Source organism: Muntiacus reevesi, chromosome 1, assembly GCF_963930625.1.
Source record: "Muntiacus reevesi chromosome 1, mMunRee1.1, whole genome shotgun sequence".
In the NCBI taxonomy this organism is placed as follows: Eukaryota; Metazoa; Chordata; class Mammalia; order Artiodactyla; family Cervidae; genus Muntiacus; species Muntiacus reevesi.
In genome coordinates this window covers 10,241,961-10,259,539 of record NC_089249.1, presented here as the reverse complement: position 1 = coordinate 10,259,539, position 17,579 = coordinate 10,241,961, and the positions used below count along the sequence as shown (strand labels likewise).

Genomic DNA, 17,579 nt, shown 5'->3' with positions numbered 1-17,579 from the left:
TTTCCAATATTCTTGATTCCATCATCATTTGGTTATCTGGATCTTAACCAAATTGTCAAGGCAGAATGCCAAGCTTTATCTTTAAGTAGACAGTTAGAAAAACCTTTGAGATAGTTCTGATTTTGTGTATGCCTCTAGCAAATCCTCTGAGACCTTTGCTTCGGAAGTATTATCATGGCTGTAAATTTTGCTTTGCCTAGATTACACCTCCTTAAAGTTTCTTTTTTGGCCTGGTTTGTGCTTAACTTATTGAAGGTGAGGTATAGTGATTTTCTTCTAAGCTTAAATTACATCTGTCTGTGCATTTATTCAAGTCACCTACAAAGCTTAATTCCTTTTTCTTCTTAACCTTCTCATTTTAATCAGTCATTGTCCCTTTTTATTTAAATAACTCTTGAATTTATCTTTTTTATCCTGAACATAGCATATAGGAGATTACTTGCTACAAAGTAGATATCAGTAAGATTTGAATATCTCTACTGTCACTACCCAGATTTAAATCATAATTTCATGGATCAGTTGAAGTTAAGTATTCTCATTTTTCTTGCTTCTTTTTTAAAAAAATATTGATTTATTTATTATTGGCTGCTCTTGGTCTTCATTGCTGCATGCGTACTTTGTTCCTTGCAGTAGCTTCTCTCGTTGTGGAGCACGGGCTCGGCACCCGGCTTCAACGGTTTGGGCACACGGGCTCGGTGGTTGCGGTTTGCGGTCTCCAAACTGCAGGCTCAGTTCTGGGGCACGGGCTTTGCTGCCCTGAAGAATGTGGGATCTTTAGGGACCAGGAATCGAACTGGTATCCCCTGCATCGCAAGGCGAATTCTTAACCACTGGACCACCAGGTTCTTTATTCCATTCTTGGAACTGTTAACCAGAGAGATCTTGACAAAATACTAATATTATTTAATTACTTGGTAAATATGTTTCAGTAGTAGCTCATGTTCAAACTAAACTTTTTCTTCTTCTCTCTTTTTTTTGGTTTATAACATAATTTTTTAGTCCAAAGAAATATAAATAGAACTTTACTGTGTAGAATAGTAGTAGGGCTCAATCTTGTTGAAACAGGAATTGGGGGTGGGGTTCAGCTGGCATATTTTTACCCTTTTTATTTCTGTTCCGTCTAGGTTGAATCATGAGCAGTCTCCTCCGGGGCACTGTGGGAATAATACTGATGTGTAGGATGAAACTTGCATTCCTTGGCATGAGATACAAGAGTTCTTCATGATCTAGCTGCTGCTATGCATTCAAAGCATATCATTTCCTTTCAAACTACCTTATGCTTTTCAAACTACCTTATTGTTAGCCTTGTGCTTCATCTGTGCTGGCTGCATATAATCCTGTAACCTTGAGCATGTTGAAATGTCCTGAAATGTCCTCCTCTGCCCTGGTCACCTAGCAAAAACTTACTCTCAAAGATGTGGCTGCAATGCTGCCTTCTCCATGAAGCCTTTCCAAAGCAGTAGGCTTTTTAACAAAGTTGATGACCTCTTTCCTCCTCCATCTTAAACTAGTCTCATTTTTATTATATCCGTCACGCATTGCCTGGCACATAGTATGACTGTAAAACACTACAATAATTTCCTTCTGTGATTGCTTCTAATAGTAAATCATGAGGTCTTTGGAAGCAGTAATTTTGTCCCGTTTGTCTAAGTTACCCAAGAGCTTAATCAGAGCTCAGTTTTTGCCTTGAAGAATGTATACCTAATTGTGTCAGGTTTTCTGACATTTCAGCGAAATTTAGAAACCCAGGTTTTAATGCAACATCTACCCATTTTAAATGTTAGCCACATGTTCCGGTTGTTAGAAACACTGCACAGGCCAGGCAAAACATGTCTGTGGGCAAAACACAGCTCATGCTGCCAGTCTGCAGCCTCTCCATCCTGTGAATGTTTCTGTGCAAAAGCTAGTTAGACAGGATTGGTTGATTTTCCGTACATGCATATTACAAAAATAACCAAGCCAAATAAACTCTGCAAATTGTGAGTGCTCAAAAAAAAAAAAAGAGGAATTTATTATGAGCATATCTTAATCCTTGTCCCATCCTTGCAATTCTTTAAAAAAAATTTGTTGTTCAGTCACCAAGTCGTGTCCAACTCTTTGCAACCCTATGGACTGCAGCACGCCAGCCTTCCCTGAAGTTTGCCCAAGTTCATGTCCACTGAATGGGTGATGCCATCCAACCATCTCATCCTTTGTTGCCCCAATCCTCTTCCTCCTGCCCTCAGTCTTTCCCAGCATCAGGGTCTTTTCCAATGAGTCAGTTCTTCACATCAGGTGGCCAAAGTATTGGAGCTTTAGCAACAGTCCTTCCAATGATTATTCAGGGTTAATTTCCTTAGGATTGGCTGATTTGATCTCCTGCAGTCCAAGGGGCTCTCAAGAGTCTTCTCCAACACCACAATTCAAAAGCATAAATTCTTTAGTGCTCAGCCTTCTTGATGGTCCAACTGTCACATCCATACATCCTGGGAAAGTCATAGCTTTGACTGTACAGACCTTGGTCTGCCAAGTGATATCTCTGCTGTTTAATATGCTGTCTAGGTTTGTCATAGCTTTTCTTCCAAGGAGCAAGTGTCTTAATTTTGTGGCTGCAGTGATTTTGTAGCCCAAGAAAATAAAATTTGTCAGTTTCCACTTTTCCCCATCTATTTGCCATGAAGTGATGGGACTGGATGCCATCTTCTTAGTTTTTTGAATGTTGAGTTCAGCCTTTTCACTTTTCTCTTTTACCTTCATCAAGAGGCTCTTTAGTTTCTCTTCACTTTCATTAGAGTGGTATCATCTGCATATCTGAGGTTGTTGATATTTCTCCTAGCAATCTTGATTCCAGCTTGTGATTCATCCAGCCCAGCATTTCATATGATGTGTTCTGCATATAATTTTAAATAAACAGGGTGAATACTCCTTTCCCAGTTTGGAACCAGTCTGTTGTTCCATGTCTGTTTCTAACTGTTGCTTCTTGACCTGCATATAGGTTTCTCAGGAGACAAGTAAGGTCATCTGATATTCCCATCTCTTTAAGAATTTCCCACAGTTTGTTGTGATCCTTCACACAGTCAAAGGCTTTCACATAGTTGATGAAACAGAAATAGATGTTTTTCTGGAATTCCTTTGCTTTCTCTATGACCCAACGGATGTTGGCAATTTGATTTCTGGTTCCTCTGCCTTTTCTAAACCCAGCTAATACATCTGGAAGTTCCTGGTTCACATTACTCCTGAAGCCTAGCTTGAAGGATTTTGAGCATAATCTTGCTTGGATGTGGAATGAGTGCAGTGGTGTGGTAGTTTGCACACTCTTTGGCATTGCCCTTCTTTGGGATTGGAATGAAAACTGACGTTTTCCTGCGTTACTATGTCCAATTTACCTTGATTTAGGAACCTAACAGTTCCTATGCAATATTGTTCAGTTTACAGCATCAGGCTTTACTCTCACCACATCTGACTGTACTTTCAGATACATCCACAACCTAGTGTCATTTCCACTTTGGCCCAGCCTCTTCATTGCTTCTGGAGCTATTTCTCTACTCTTTACTCTTTCACAGTAGCATGTTGGGCGCCTTCTGACCTGGGGGGCTCATCTTCTCGCATTGTATCATTTTACCTTTTCGTACTGTTCATGAGATTGTTGGGGCAAAAATACTGGAGTGATTTGCCGTTCACTTCTCCAGTGGGCCGTGTTTGGTCAGAACTCTCCACTATGACCCGTCTGTTTTGGCTGGCCCTGCATGGCATGGCTTACAGCTTCATTGAGTTATGCAAGCCACTTTGTCACTGTGATCCGTGAAGGGGAATGGAATGGTAATTGATCCTAAAGTACCTTTTAAGTTAAAATTGTGCAAATTTGATTATAGACTTGGGTCTGCCTTAGTGTGACCTTGAACTATGAACTTAACCTCTCTAGGCTTCACATTCTCTGCTGTAAAATGAGGACTTTGAATTAGAGAAACTTTTCAGCCACTAAAATTATCAAATTGTTTTATATTCTTGTATAAATACTTCTTATGGCTCTACTAAGTTATTTTACTTGGCTCTAAATCACTTCTAGATGACAATAGCAGTGGTGTAGTTTTCAAAAAGCCATGGTTCAAGGACCTTAGTAATTCTCATTTCCTTACATTTTATTAAGTTAGCTAGTCCATTCTTTTTTATTAAGAGATACACACCCACACATATTTGCTCTACAGTTTGTTTGGCTTGATTGTTTTTGTAATATACAATTAAAATCAACTAACCCAGTATAACCAGTTTTATATATATATATGTGAAGTGAAGTGAAAGTCGCTCAGTCATGTCTGACTCTTTGCGACCCCATGGACTATACACTCCATGGAATTCTCCAGGCCAGAATACTGGAGTTGGGTAGACTTTCCTTTCTCCAGGGGATCTTCCCAACCCAGGGATCAAACTGAGGTCTCCCACATTACGTGCAAATTCTTTCCCAGCTGAGTCACAAGGGAAACCATATATATATATATTTATATATGGGTATATATAATTACTTATATAAATATCTGATTTAAATACCTCTATTGAAATATAATTGTTTTGTGCAATAAATTGCACATATTAAAGGTGTACAATTTGTTGAAATTTTGATTTATGCTCTAAAACATTTCTTTATACTCCTTTGTAATCTTCTTCATCCTGTCTTCCTGCCTTATCTGTTATTATTATTGATCTACTTTATTTCACTTACATTAGTTTGTATTTCCCAGGATTTCATATAATCATTTAGTATACTTCTTTCCTGCCCTTTTCCCCTCAGCGTAATTATTTTGCAATTAACCTATGTTGTTTTATGCATTATGTCATATTGCTGAGTATATTCCATTGTGTGTGTGCCACAGTTCCACAATGGAATTGTTTATCCATTCACCTGTTAATCATCATTTGGGTTCTTTCTAGTCTGGGCTGTTACAGATAAAGCTCCTGTGAACATTCATGTTTAAATCCTTGTGATGACATATACTTTTCACTTCTCTTGAATAACTGTGTTCCGAAGTCTGTATTTTTATTTATATTCTCACCAGCAATTGTGTGACAGTTCCACTTGCTCCGTTCTTCACTAACATTCCATTTAGTCTTTTAATTTTGCCCAGTTTAGTGGATAAGTAGCGGTATCTGATTGTGGGTTTTAATTTGCAGTTTCCTGTTGACTGATGATGTACATCTTTCAGTGTGCTTATGCACTATCTGTACGCCTTCTTTTGTTTGAGAGTCTGTTTAAATCTTTTACCTATTTAATTAATGAGATGTCTTACTTTTGAGTTGTAAGAATTCCTTATATATTGTAGATACAAGTCTTTTTTCAGATATATGTTTGTAAATATTTTCTGCCAGTCTGTGGCTTGTTTTGTAGAAATAGTATATTTTGATGCACAGAGTATTTAATTTTGATGAAATATAATTTGTTGATTTTTTTCTTTTTCGGTTTGTGAATTTTTTGTTGTGTTATAGAAATCTTCACCAAGCTCAAAGTCTTTTTCTCCAGCATTTTCTTACAGAAGTTTTATAGTTTCTGTTCTTTGATTTTAGTCTGCAATCCATTTAGAGTTAATTTGTTGTTTGTGGTGTGATTAAGTATCAAAGTTATTTTTTCCTTCTCTTTGCATATTGCTAAACAGTTGCTCTTACACAATTTATTGAAAATACTGTCTTTTTCTCACTGAATTGATATTGTACCTTTGTTGAAAATCAGCTGACTATAAACTTGAGTCTGTTATAGGACTGTTTTGTTCCACCTCAATATCAGACTGTTTTGATTAATGTAGCTTTTAAATAAGCTTGAAATTGGTGGGACAGGGCCTCCAACACTATTTATCCTTTTCAGAGTTATTTTGACATGCTAGGTTTTTTGCATTTTCATGTAAATTTTAGAATCCGCTTGTCATTCCTACCAAAAAGTCTGCTGGATACTTGCTTGGGAGCCATAATTCTGTGTGGGGAGAACTGACATCTAAACAATACTGTCTTCTGGTCTACCTACTTGTTTTATTTCTCTATATGATGTCTTGTTTAATTTCTCCCAGCAGTATCTTCTAGTTTGCAGTATATAGGTCTTATAACCCTTTGTCAAGTTTATCTCTAAAAATTTCAGACTCGTTTTACTAATGTAAATGATACCTTAAAATTTTCTGATTGTTTGTTGCTAGCATATGGAACCATAATTAACACTTCTATTGCAGTAACTTTTTATTGAGCTAAACTTTCCATATGCAGCTCAATAATTTTTTAAATGAGATTTTTACTTTAGAATACTTTTAGATTTGTAGAAAAGTTCTAAGGCTGCTACAGAGTTTTCATACATCCCCTAGCCCATCTCCTGTATTGTTAACATCTTGCATTAGTAAGATGTACATTTTACTACAATCAATGAGTAAATATTTATATAAATTATTACTAACTATATCCAATATTTTATTCAAATTTCCTTAGTTTTTGCCTAGTATCCTTTTTCTGTTCCAGGAACCCATTGTGAATACTACATTATATTTAATCATTATGTCTTTTTAGGCCCCTCCAGGCTGTGACAGTTTCTCAGACTTTCCTTGTGTTTCATGATTTTGAGAGTTGAGTAATATTTGTTAGATATTTTGTTCAGTGTCTCTCCAACAAGCTTTGTCTATTTTTTCTCATAATTAGAATGGGTTATGGGGTTTTGGCAAAAGCACAACAAAAGTAAAGAGCCATTTTTATTGTCAAATTAAGGATACATATTATCAGTGTGTTTTATCATTATTTTTTTCCAGTTTTATTGAGATATAAAATTATACTGAAGTCATACAGCACTGTATGTTTAAGTTCTGTAGCATAATAATTTGTTTTATGTATATGCATCATGAAATGATGACCAAAATAAGTTTAGTAGATGTCAATCATATCACATGTATACAAAATTAAAGAATTGAAAATAATTTTGTTTGTGATGAGAACTTTTAGGATTTACTCTCTTAATGTTCATATTAATATCCAGCAGTGTTAATTATATTTATCATGTTTTACATTGCATCCTTAATATTACTTATCTTATTACTAGAAGTTTGTACCTTTCAGTCAATTCAGTCGCTCAGTCATGTCTGAGTCTTTGCAACCCCATGAACCGCAGCATGCCAGGCCTCCCTGTCCCTCACCAACTCCCGGAATTTACCCAAACTCATGTCCATCGAGTCGGTGATGCCATCCAACCATCTCATCCTCTGTCGTCCCCTTCTCCTCCTGCCCTCAATCTTTCCCAGCATCAGGGTCTTTTCCAATGACTCACCTCTTTGCATCAGCTGGCCAGAGTATTGGAGTTTCAGCTTCAGCATCAGTCCTTCCAGTGAACACCCAGGATTGATCTCCTTTAGGATGGACTGGTTGGATCTCCTTGCAGTCCAAGGGACTCTCAAGAGTCTTCTCCAACCCCACAGTTCAAAACCATCGATTCTTCTGTGCTCAGCTTTCTTTATAGTCCAACTCTCACACCCATACATGACTACTAGAAAAACCATAGCCTTGACTAGATGGACCTTTGTTGATAAAGTGATGTCTTTGCTTTTTACTATGCTGTCTGGGTTGGTCATAACTTTCCTTTTATACCTTTAGACTGCCTTCATCTAGTTACCCCTCCCTTTGCCCTCTGGTAACCACAAATCTCATCTCTTTTTTGTGAATTGTTTTTGAAGTGTAATGGACCTACAGCACTATGTTAGTTCCTGTTACACAATATAGTGGTTCAGCATTTCTATATATTTCCTAATGATCACGACGATAAGTCTAGTTAACTGTCTTTTCCCATATGATGATATTACGTAATTATTGACTATGAAATCCTAGATTTCATACCCATGACTCGTTCATTTTACAAATGGAAGTTTGTACTGCTTAATCTCCCTCACCTATTTTCCTTCTTCTTCTGTCCCTCTCCCTTCTGGCAACCACTTGTTCATTCTCTGCATCTGTTTTATGGCTGAGTAATATTCCTTTGATAAACATGTAGATTGCTTCCATATCTTGGGTCTTGTAAATAATGCTTCAGTGAACATAGGGGTACGTATATCTTTTCTAAATAGTGTTTCAGTTTCCTTTGGGTAAATATCCAGGAGTGGAATTGCTGGATTGTGTGATAGCTCCTGGTGGCTCAGATGGTAAAGAGATTGCCAACTATGCAGGAGACTTGGATTCTATCCTTGGGTTGGGAAGATCCCCTGGAGGAGGGAATGGCAGCCCATTCTAATATTCTTGCCTAGAGAATTCCATGGACAGAGGAACTTGGCCATCTACAGTCCATGGGTTGCAAAAAGTCAGACACGATTGAGTGACTCTGTTTTTAATTTTTTGAGGAGCTTCCCCACTGTTTTTCATTGTGGCTGTACCCATTTACAGCCCCACTAACAGTCCATGAGGATTCCCTTTTCTACACATCTTCCTTAATACTTATTCTTTGTGGTTTTTCTGATAATATCCAGTCTTACAGATGTGAGGTGTTATTTCATTGCAGTTTTAATTTGCATTTCCCTCATGATTACTGATGTTGAGCATTTTTTCAGATGCCTTTTGATCATCTGTCTGCCTTCTTTGGGAAAATATCCAGGTCTTCTGACCTTTTTTTAATGTTTGAATTCTTTATTTTGTGTTTTAACCCTTTGTTGGATATACTGTTTACAGATATCTTCTCTCATCCAGTAGGTGACCTTTTTATTTGTTGATAGTTTCCTTCACTGTATAAAAGCTTTTTAGTTTGATATAGTCTCATTGTTTATTTTTGCTTTAGTTTCCCTTGCCTGAACAGATATGTAAATATATCCAAAAATATATTACTAACACCACTATCAAAGAACATACTGCCTATGTGTTATTATAGAAGCTTTGATTTCTGTTCTTATATTTGTCTTTATTAATCTGTTTTAAATTTATTTTTGTGCATGGTGTGAGAAATTAGTACAATTTGATTCTTTTGCATGCAGCTGTCCAGTTTTACCAACATCATTTATTAACGAGGCTGTCTTTTGCACATGGTATATTCTTGCCTCTTTTGTTGTAGATTAGTTGCCTATACAAGTGTGGGCTCATACCTGAACTCTGTTCTTTTCCATTGATATATATGTCTGTGTTTGTGCCAGTACTGTACTGTTTTGATTAATGTAGCTTTGTAAAGTAGTTTGAAATCAGGAAGTGTGATACTTCCAACTTTGTTCTTTCTCAAGATTGTTTTAGCTCTCTGAGGTCTTTTTGTTTTTATACAAATTGTAAAATTGTGTCTAGTCCTGTGAAAAATACTGTTGATAGTTTGTTAGGGATTGTGTTGAATCTGTAGATTGCCTTGGGTAGTATGGTCATTTTAACAATATTGATTCTTCCAATTTAAGAACACATTATATCTTTACATTTGTTTGTGTCTTCACTTTCTTTTGTTGTTGTCTTATAGTTTTCAGAGGACATGTCTTTTGGCTCCTCAGATAGGTTTATTCCTAAGTATTTTATTCTTTTTTAATGCAGTGGTAAATGGGATTGTTTCCTTAATTTCTCATTCTGATAGTTCATTGTTAGTGTATAGAGAGACAATAATTTATGCATATTATTTTGTATCCTAGAAATTCACTGAATTCATCAGTGAGTTCTAGTAGTTTTTTCTTGGTGTCTTTGGGATTTTTATGTATAGTGCCGTGTCATTTGCAAGCAGTGACAGTTTTACTTCTTCCTTTCCAATTTTGTTCCTTTTATTCATTTATTTTTCTTGTCTGATTTCTGTGCCTAAGACTTCCAATACTATACTGAATAAAAAGTGACAAGAGTGGGAATCCTTGTCTTGTTCCTGATCTTAGAGGAAATGCTTTCAGCTTTTTACTGTTAAGTATGATGTAGCTGTGGATTTGTCATATATGGCCTTTATTATGTTGAGCTGTGTTCGTCTATACCCACTTCATTGAGAGTTTTTATCATAAATAATTGTTCAATTTAATCAAAAGCTGTATCTGTTGAGATGATCATATGATTTTATTCTTCAGTTAATATGGTTTATCACATTGATTGTTTTGTGGCTTTTGAGTCATTCTTGCATCCCTGGGACAAATGCCACTCAGTCATGCTGTGTGATACTTTTAATGTATTGTTGAATTTGGTTTGCTAATAATTCTCTAGAGGAGTATTGCATCTTTATTTATCAATGATCTTGGCCTGGAATTTTCTTTTTTTTGATGTCTTTGTCTGGTGTTGCTATCAGGGTGATGCAGGCCTTGTGGAATGAGTTTGGAAGTATTTCCTCCTCTGCATTTTTTGGGAATAATTTGAGAGAGATAGGTGTTAACTCTTCCTCTAGCTGGTAGAATTCTCCTTTGAAGCCCTCTGGTTCTGGACTTCTGTTTGTTGGGAGTTTTTGAAATTATTTAATTCACTTTTACTATTGGTAATTGATCATGTTTTCTATTTCTTTCTGATTCAGTCTTTGAAAATTGTACATTTCTAGGAATTTGTCATTTCTTCTAGGCTGTCCATTGACATATTTGCTGCTAGTAATCTCTTATGATCTTTTGTATTTCTGTGGTGTCAGTTGTTACTTCTTTTTCATTTCTGATTTTATTGATGTGGGCCCTTCTTTTTTTCTTGAAGAGTCTGACTACAAGTTTGTCAATTTTGTTTAATTTTTCAAATAACCAACTCTGTGTTCTTTTATCTTTTCTATTTTTTCTTTCTGTTTATTTCTGCTCTGATCTTTATGATTTTTTCCCTTTTACCAACTTTGGGTTTTGTTTGTTCTTTTTTTAGTTTCTTTAGATTTACGATTTTCCTTGTTTCCTGACATAAGCTTGTATTGCTGTCAACTTCCCTCTTGTTACTGCTTTTGCTGAGTCTGTAGATTTTGGGTCACTGTGTTTTCATTTTCATTTGTCTCTAGGTTATTTTTTAATTTCCTTTTTGACTTCTTCAGTGGCTCATTGGTTGTTGAGAGCATATTGTTTACCCTCCACATGTTTGTGCTTTTTGTTCTTTTTTTCCCCCCTTGTAGTTGATGTTTAGTCTTATAGTGTTGTGGTTGAAAATGATGCTTAATGTTTTCAGTCTTCTGAAATTTGATGAAATTTGTATTATAATCTATTGTGTGATCTGTCCTAAAGAATGTTCCATGTGTACTTGAAAAGAATTTGTATTCTCCTGCTTTTAGATGGAATGCTCTGTAAATATCCATCAACTTCATGTGGTCTAATGTGTCATTTTAGGACCAGTGTTTTCATATTGATTTTCTGTCAGAATCATCTGTCCATTGATATAAGTAGGGTGTTAAAATCCCCTTCTGTTATTGTGTTACTGTCTGTTTCTTCCTCTATGTCCGTTACTATTTGCTTACGTATTTAGATTTTCCTATGTTTGGTGTGCATGCTGTTGCTTCAGTCATGTCCAACTCTTTGTGACCGTATGGACTGTAGCCCACCAGGCTCCTATGTCCTTGGGATTCTCTAGGTAAGAATACTGGAATGGGTTGCCGTGCCCTCTTCCAGGAGGTCTTCCTGACCCAGGGATTGAACCCGTGTCTCCTATGTCTCCTGCAGTGGCAGATGGATTCTTTACCACTAGCACCACCTGGGAAGCCCATGTTGGGTGCATATATATATATGTTTACAATTGTTGCATCTTCAACTTGGATTGATCTTTTGATCACTGTGTAATTCCTTCTTTGTCTCTTGTTACAGTCTTTGTATTAAAGTATAGTTTTCCTGATATAATTATTACTACTCTGCTTTCTTTTGATTTCCATGCATAGAATTATCTTCTTTCATTCCCTTCACCTTCAGTCTGTTTGTGTTTTTAGATCTCTTATTGGTGATGTTGCATTGATCACCTGATTGATACAGTGTTTGTCAGGTTATCCACTATAAAATTACTCTATTCCTTACTTCCATACCATATATTTTGGAAGGAAGGAAGTACTATATGCAGCTAACACAAACTGAGGAGTTCTGCTCCACTTCCCTAAGGTTGGAATATCTTATAAGCTATTTAAAATTTTTCTGTGCAAGAGGTTTATCTATTTTCTCCCAGTTATTTACTTATTCAGTCATGCATTTTTATCTGTGTAGACTCACGTATATTTATTTTATACTTTGAGTTATAATCCAATAAGTTGTATTTTGTTTCCCAGATTTGTCCAGCTTTGGCCACTGCGAGTCTTTCTTGTGTCCTCAATTCATTTTATTTTTTTGTGTTAGTCTTATATCTTGTAACCTTGCCTAACTCATTTATTAGTTCTGGTAGTTTGGGTTTGTTTTTGTCCTAAGATTCGTAGGATTTTCTACATAGATAATAATGTCATCTGGGAAGAAATAGTTTTATTTCTAAACTGAATGCCTTTTATTTTTATTATTTTAAAATTATTTTTTGTTTTTATTTTTTGCCTTCCTATATCAGCTAGAACCTCTAATACAGTGTTGAATAAAAGTATTGAGAGCAGACCTCCTTGTCTTGTCTCTGTCTTAGGGGAAAAGCATTTTAGTCTCTCATCATAAAGTGTGATTGTAACTCTAGGGTTTTTGTACAAGTTCTTTGTAGTTTTGGGGAAGTTCTGATCAGTTCCTCGTTTATTGAGAGTTATATGTCCGTTTGTGGTGTTAACTTTGTCAAATGCTTTTTTATGTCTCTACTGAGATCGTCCTGTAGTCTTACTTTCCATGTGGTGGATTGTGTTAATTGATTTTGAGTGTTAAACCAGTCTTCACTACTGGCATGACTGCCTGGTCATGATGCATACCCTCCTTACACATGGTTTGACTCACTGTGGGTTTGCCTTGCGCAGTCAGTGTTGTTGATGGCCATTGTAAAGGAAGGAAATAGAGTGGAAAATTTCAGACTATATTAAACTTCACTTCGAGAAGTAATTTGTTTTGTATTTGTATGTACTGTAGTTCATATCCAAAATTTTGAAATCAACTAATTCACTTTTTGAGCCTGAAGATGAGGCAAAAGTGGGGCAAGAAGGCAACTAGCCTTAAGAGGAGGGTGCCTGGTTAAAGGGGGTACAGCTGGGGTGGGAACATGGTATTGGGGAGGGTAGGTGGCACTGGTGGCAAAGAACCTGCCTGCCAGTGCAGGAGACGTAAGAAATGTGGGTTTGATCCCTGGGTTGGGAAGATCCCTGGAGGAGGGCATGCTAACACACTCTAGTATTCTTGATGGAGAATCCCAGGGATGGAGCAGTCTGGTGTGGGAAGCAGTCCAGAGGGTTGCAAAGAGTTGGACAAGACTGAAGCGACTTGGCATGCACACAAGGCAGAAGTGGGATAGGGGTTTCTTTAGAAAAGCCTCATTTATTTCTTAGTTTTGATTAGAGAAATCTTTTAAAAAATATTTCTATTTATTCATTTGCCTGTGCCGGATCTTAGTTGCGGCACATATGATCTTTGACCTTCGTCGCAGCATACAGTATCTTTAGTTACATCATGTGGGAACTAGTTTTCCAACCAGGAATTGAACCCAGGCCCCCTGTGTTGGGAGTGTGGAGTCTTAGCTACTGGACCACCGTGGAAATCCCAATTGGAGAAATCTTTATGGCTACCTGATGAAGCCCGTGGTCTGTGAAAGGATGTAATTAGGTGAAGATTCACAACTTAATGATCTTAGCCAAAGGACTTGGCAGACTATCAGATTTTGGGAGCATGCTCCAATAGCATGCTCTCTTGTACAACTTTACCATGTGGTCTTAAGGTACTCTTCTAGAAATATTATTTTTAATAAAGTCAGGCAGAAGCTATTGTTAGATTTGCTTACATAAAGATTTTGATTCTTATAATATCTTTTCATATGTACTGAGAATGAAATTTTTGTAGGGACACACAGTCTTGAGATAGTAGTTAGTGATATTGTTAGATTTGCTTACATAAAGATTTTGATTCTTATAATATCTTTTCATATGCACTGAGAATGAAATTTTTGTAGGGACACACAGTCTTGAGATAGTAGTTAGTGATTTCAGTTACTGGTTTGTTTCAGGATTCTAGCTGGGCTCAATTGGAGAGACTAGAATAATGATGGGGGAAGAATCTTTATGGTATCTTTTAAGTTTTAAAATGTTGGATTTGTGTTTCTCAGTCATCATCTTTATTATTTGTCAGCTTGGTTCTAATGTAGTGTTTTAGTTTTAAATCTCTGAAGGAAGAAATATGATTAAAGAATCTAAATGCCTTGTCATTCTCTAGATCAAATCAGCTGTAACCAAGGATGTATGTTAACATGTCTTAGATCTGTATGTTTTCCCTGTCTTTATGGGCAGGCACCCTAGGAGGTATTTATTATTAATAAGTTAATTTAAAAATAAGAGAAGGTGAGGGTGGGATGTTTCGAAAGAACAACATGTGTATTATCTATGGTGAAACAGATCACCAGCCCAGGTTGGATGCATGAGTCAAGTGCTCGGGCCTGGTGAACTGGGAAGACCCAGAGGAATCGGGTGGAGAGGGAGGTGGAAGAGGGGATCGGGATGGGGAATACGTGTAACTCTATGGCTGATTCATATCAATGTATGACAAAACCCACTGAAAAATAAAAAAAAGAAAAAAAAATAAATCAACTATATTTTAACAACAAAAAAAAATAAGTTAATTGTCAAACGCAATGGTATTGAAGTAATTTATTTTCTGGATGGTTAAAATTAATCCTGTTGCTTTAAAGCAATGGTTCTTCACCATTTTGGTGTTCAAAAACCCCCTTGAAGCCTATCCAAGAACTTCAGTTAGTGCCTGCTTAAAACTTTTAAATTATACAATTCAACATGCGTTGTTAAATTACCTGTAAAATCTAGCTTTTCACGCATGGAATACCAGAATTAAAATGATTATTTCTAATTATAGCTGTTATTTGAGAAAAATATTATTAAATAGCATAGCCGCTTCCCAAGTTTAGAAAAATAGTAGGCATTGATGTGAATCTCTAATAACATGTACTATAATAGGAACCATAGAAACTTTCAGGACAAGGTGAATAATTCAAAAAATGTGTATTAGGTGATGAAGTTTTAAAAGAATGTCCCAGGATTTGATATCTGAATGTGAAGAGGTAATTGTGGAAGAAGGTAAGTAGTTCAGAGAAGGCTTTATAAACTATGTTCTAAGATTGTTTTTAACAGTAAAATTTTATGATTCTACCCCCAAATAGTATAGTTAACCTAGAGATAGTTCATTTCATAAATCTGTTTCAGATTGCTTTAGCAAATAAAATAATTTATAATCTTTTTTTTAAGTATAGCTATGAAATGGATCTGATGAAATTTCAAATAAATCATGACTAAAATTTACGGTAACATTAGATATAAAATTTATACCTCTGTTTTGTCCTAAATATTTACCTTGCACAGTACTTTATACATAATTTAAACTCTCATTGTGTATTAGTTGTAAAATGTATAATATAAATCAAACCTATCCTTTCCATTTGCCTGGAAATTTTGTTCCTTTACTTAGCTATTTTGTTGTTAATAATGAAAAAAATAGTAAGTTTATTTTCATGTAATATATGTAATTAAGGAAGATTTTGAATGAAATAGAAGCTAGCTTACATATATTAAGTTAGCTTTAAAATTGGTACATTGTTAAAAAGAAAAAGTCAACCAGTAAAATATATACATTCACCTTTAAATTTTATTTCATATAATACCAATGTTAAAATAACACATGCTTATTTTAAAATAAATCTCTTTACATGGCATAGTATACATAGTAATGGAACATACTGCTGTGTTCCTAATTTTAAAAGTAAAATCAGTAAGAATTGTGTCAGTTTTATCTTTATTATGTTTTTACTTTCTTTTCTGCATTTGTTATGATTTTGACATTTTCAGGTCAATCAGTTTTCTTTTTTATCCTCACTTTAAGTCTGTAACGTATCTACTTTGGTTTTATATAGATTTTGTGCTTCTAATCTCCCACCTCTCCCTCATCTCTACCAAATAATTAGTTATTCAGAAGTTTAATTCATTGACTTAGAGATTTACCATTTTTTAAAACGTTTGGCTTAAAATGTTTATGTACCTTTTAGAGATTTAAATGAGTCTTTAGTGAACTAAAGAGGTTTATTTCAGATAACAATTGATTCTCTTTAGGATCAGGCCCTGTATTATAACTCTGCTCAATTATAATATTTAGTAGAATAATACAATTATCTGGAGACTTCACAGGGCAATTTAGTCCGAAGAGCTTATAGCAACACTTGGACAAAGCGTAGGTAGAGGCATAGCTCTCCCATGCCTTGATGTTATTTTGTGGGTTTTTGTTCCTTTGTTTGCCTAGCATATACTTAAAGTGTATTTTTCCTCTATCAATTAGTTATAAGAAATGTGACCGAGGAACCATTCTTCTGTCTCTGTTTTTGGAAAGAACATAATTATATTAACAAATGATTGGGAAACATTTGTTTAAAATGGAAACATATGTAAATTAAAGTCTCACATATGAATAATAGCAGAGAAATAATTTGATGTGTCTGTGGCCTACCTAGTATAAGAAACCAACTTTCTAATAGCTGTGGATGTGACAGTTAGCATTATATCTTCAACTTCCTCTTTAAAATATTTTAATAGATGAGCAATATTGACATGTTTAAGGTACTATTTGGATAAACTTGAACTTTATTTTTTGACCCTGTTGCTTGTGGGATAGTAGTTCCCTGATTGGGGATCAAATTCTTGTGTCCTCAGCGCTGAAGGTGCATAACCCTAACCACTGAACCACCAGGAAGTTCCTAAGCTTGAACCTTCGTTATTGCTCCAGTTACAAAGCTATAATCAGTGCCTTCATAAGTTTTTTCATTTAAACAAAATTTTGAAATTAATTCATGACTGTGCATGATCTCCCTTGCTGTGCCCGGGCTTTCTCTAGTTGCAGTGAGTAGGGGCTACTCTCTAGTTGCAGTGCTCGGGTTTCTCATTGGAGTGATTTCTTTTGTTGCAGAGCGTGAGCTCTAGAGCTCAGTAATTGTGGCACACGGGCTTTGTTGCCCCAGAGCACGTGGAATCTTCCCAGACCAGGAGTCAAACCCGTGTCCCCTGCATCGCATTGGCAGGCAGATTCTTAACCACTGGGCCACCAGAGAACTTCCGTGCCTTTGGAATTTCACCTCAGTGAAGAGCAGGGCAGGAGGGAGAAGGCTTAATTCGATGTCTGTTTTGTACCCAGTACTTTATATATTATCTTTAATCCTCACTAAACTCTTTTGAGGTTGGTATTATTTTCTCCACTTTACAGATGAGCAAATTCAGGCAAAGAGGTATCACAGCAGGTAGCTTAACTAGAGTTCACATCTGTTTGTCTGACTTTAAGGTCCGCGCTCTTTGCATGTGTTGTCCCTTTGGTATGAATTAAATTGGAAATTGGATTTCTTGTGAATAACATGTTTTAATCATTCCATCTACCACTTTTGTTATATATGTAGGCATAATATGTCACAGTTAAAGGGATTGTTATGAATATTTAGGTGCTTTTTTCCTTCTGTAAATACCATTGAGGTGAACATTCCTGTACCATAGCCAGTTAAGATGTTGCCTGATTTCTCCACTAACGACTCCTCCCTGCCCAGCACTAAAGATATATAGTCAGTTGTTGGTATTATGAGTTACTCAG

General features: G+C 35.9%; 1 protein-coding gene across 2 annotated transcripts in view; it reads left to right on the top strand.

Moving 5' to 3' along the window:
- The window catches only part of BLTP3B (bridge-like lipid transfer protein family member 3B), an 85,921-nt gene that overhangs the window by 10,473 nt on the left and 57,869 nt on the right, over positions 1 to 17,579 (top strand). The window lies entirely within an intron of this gene.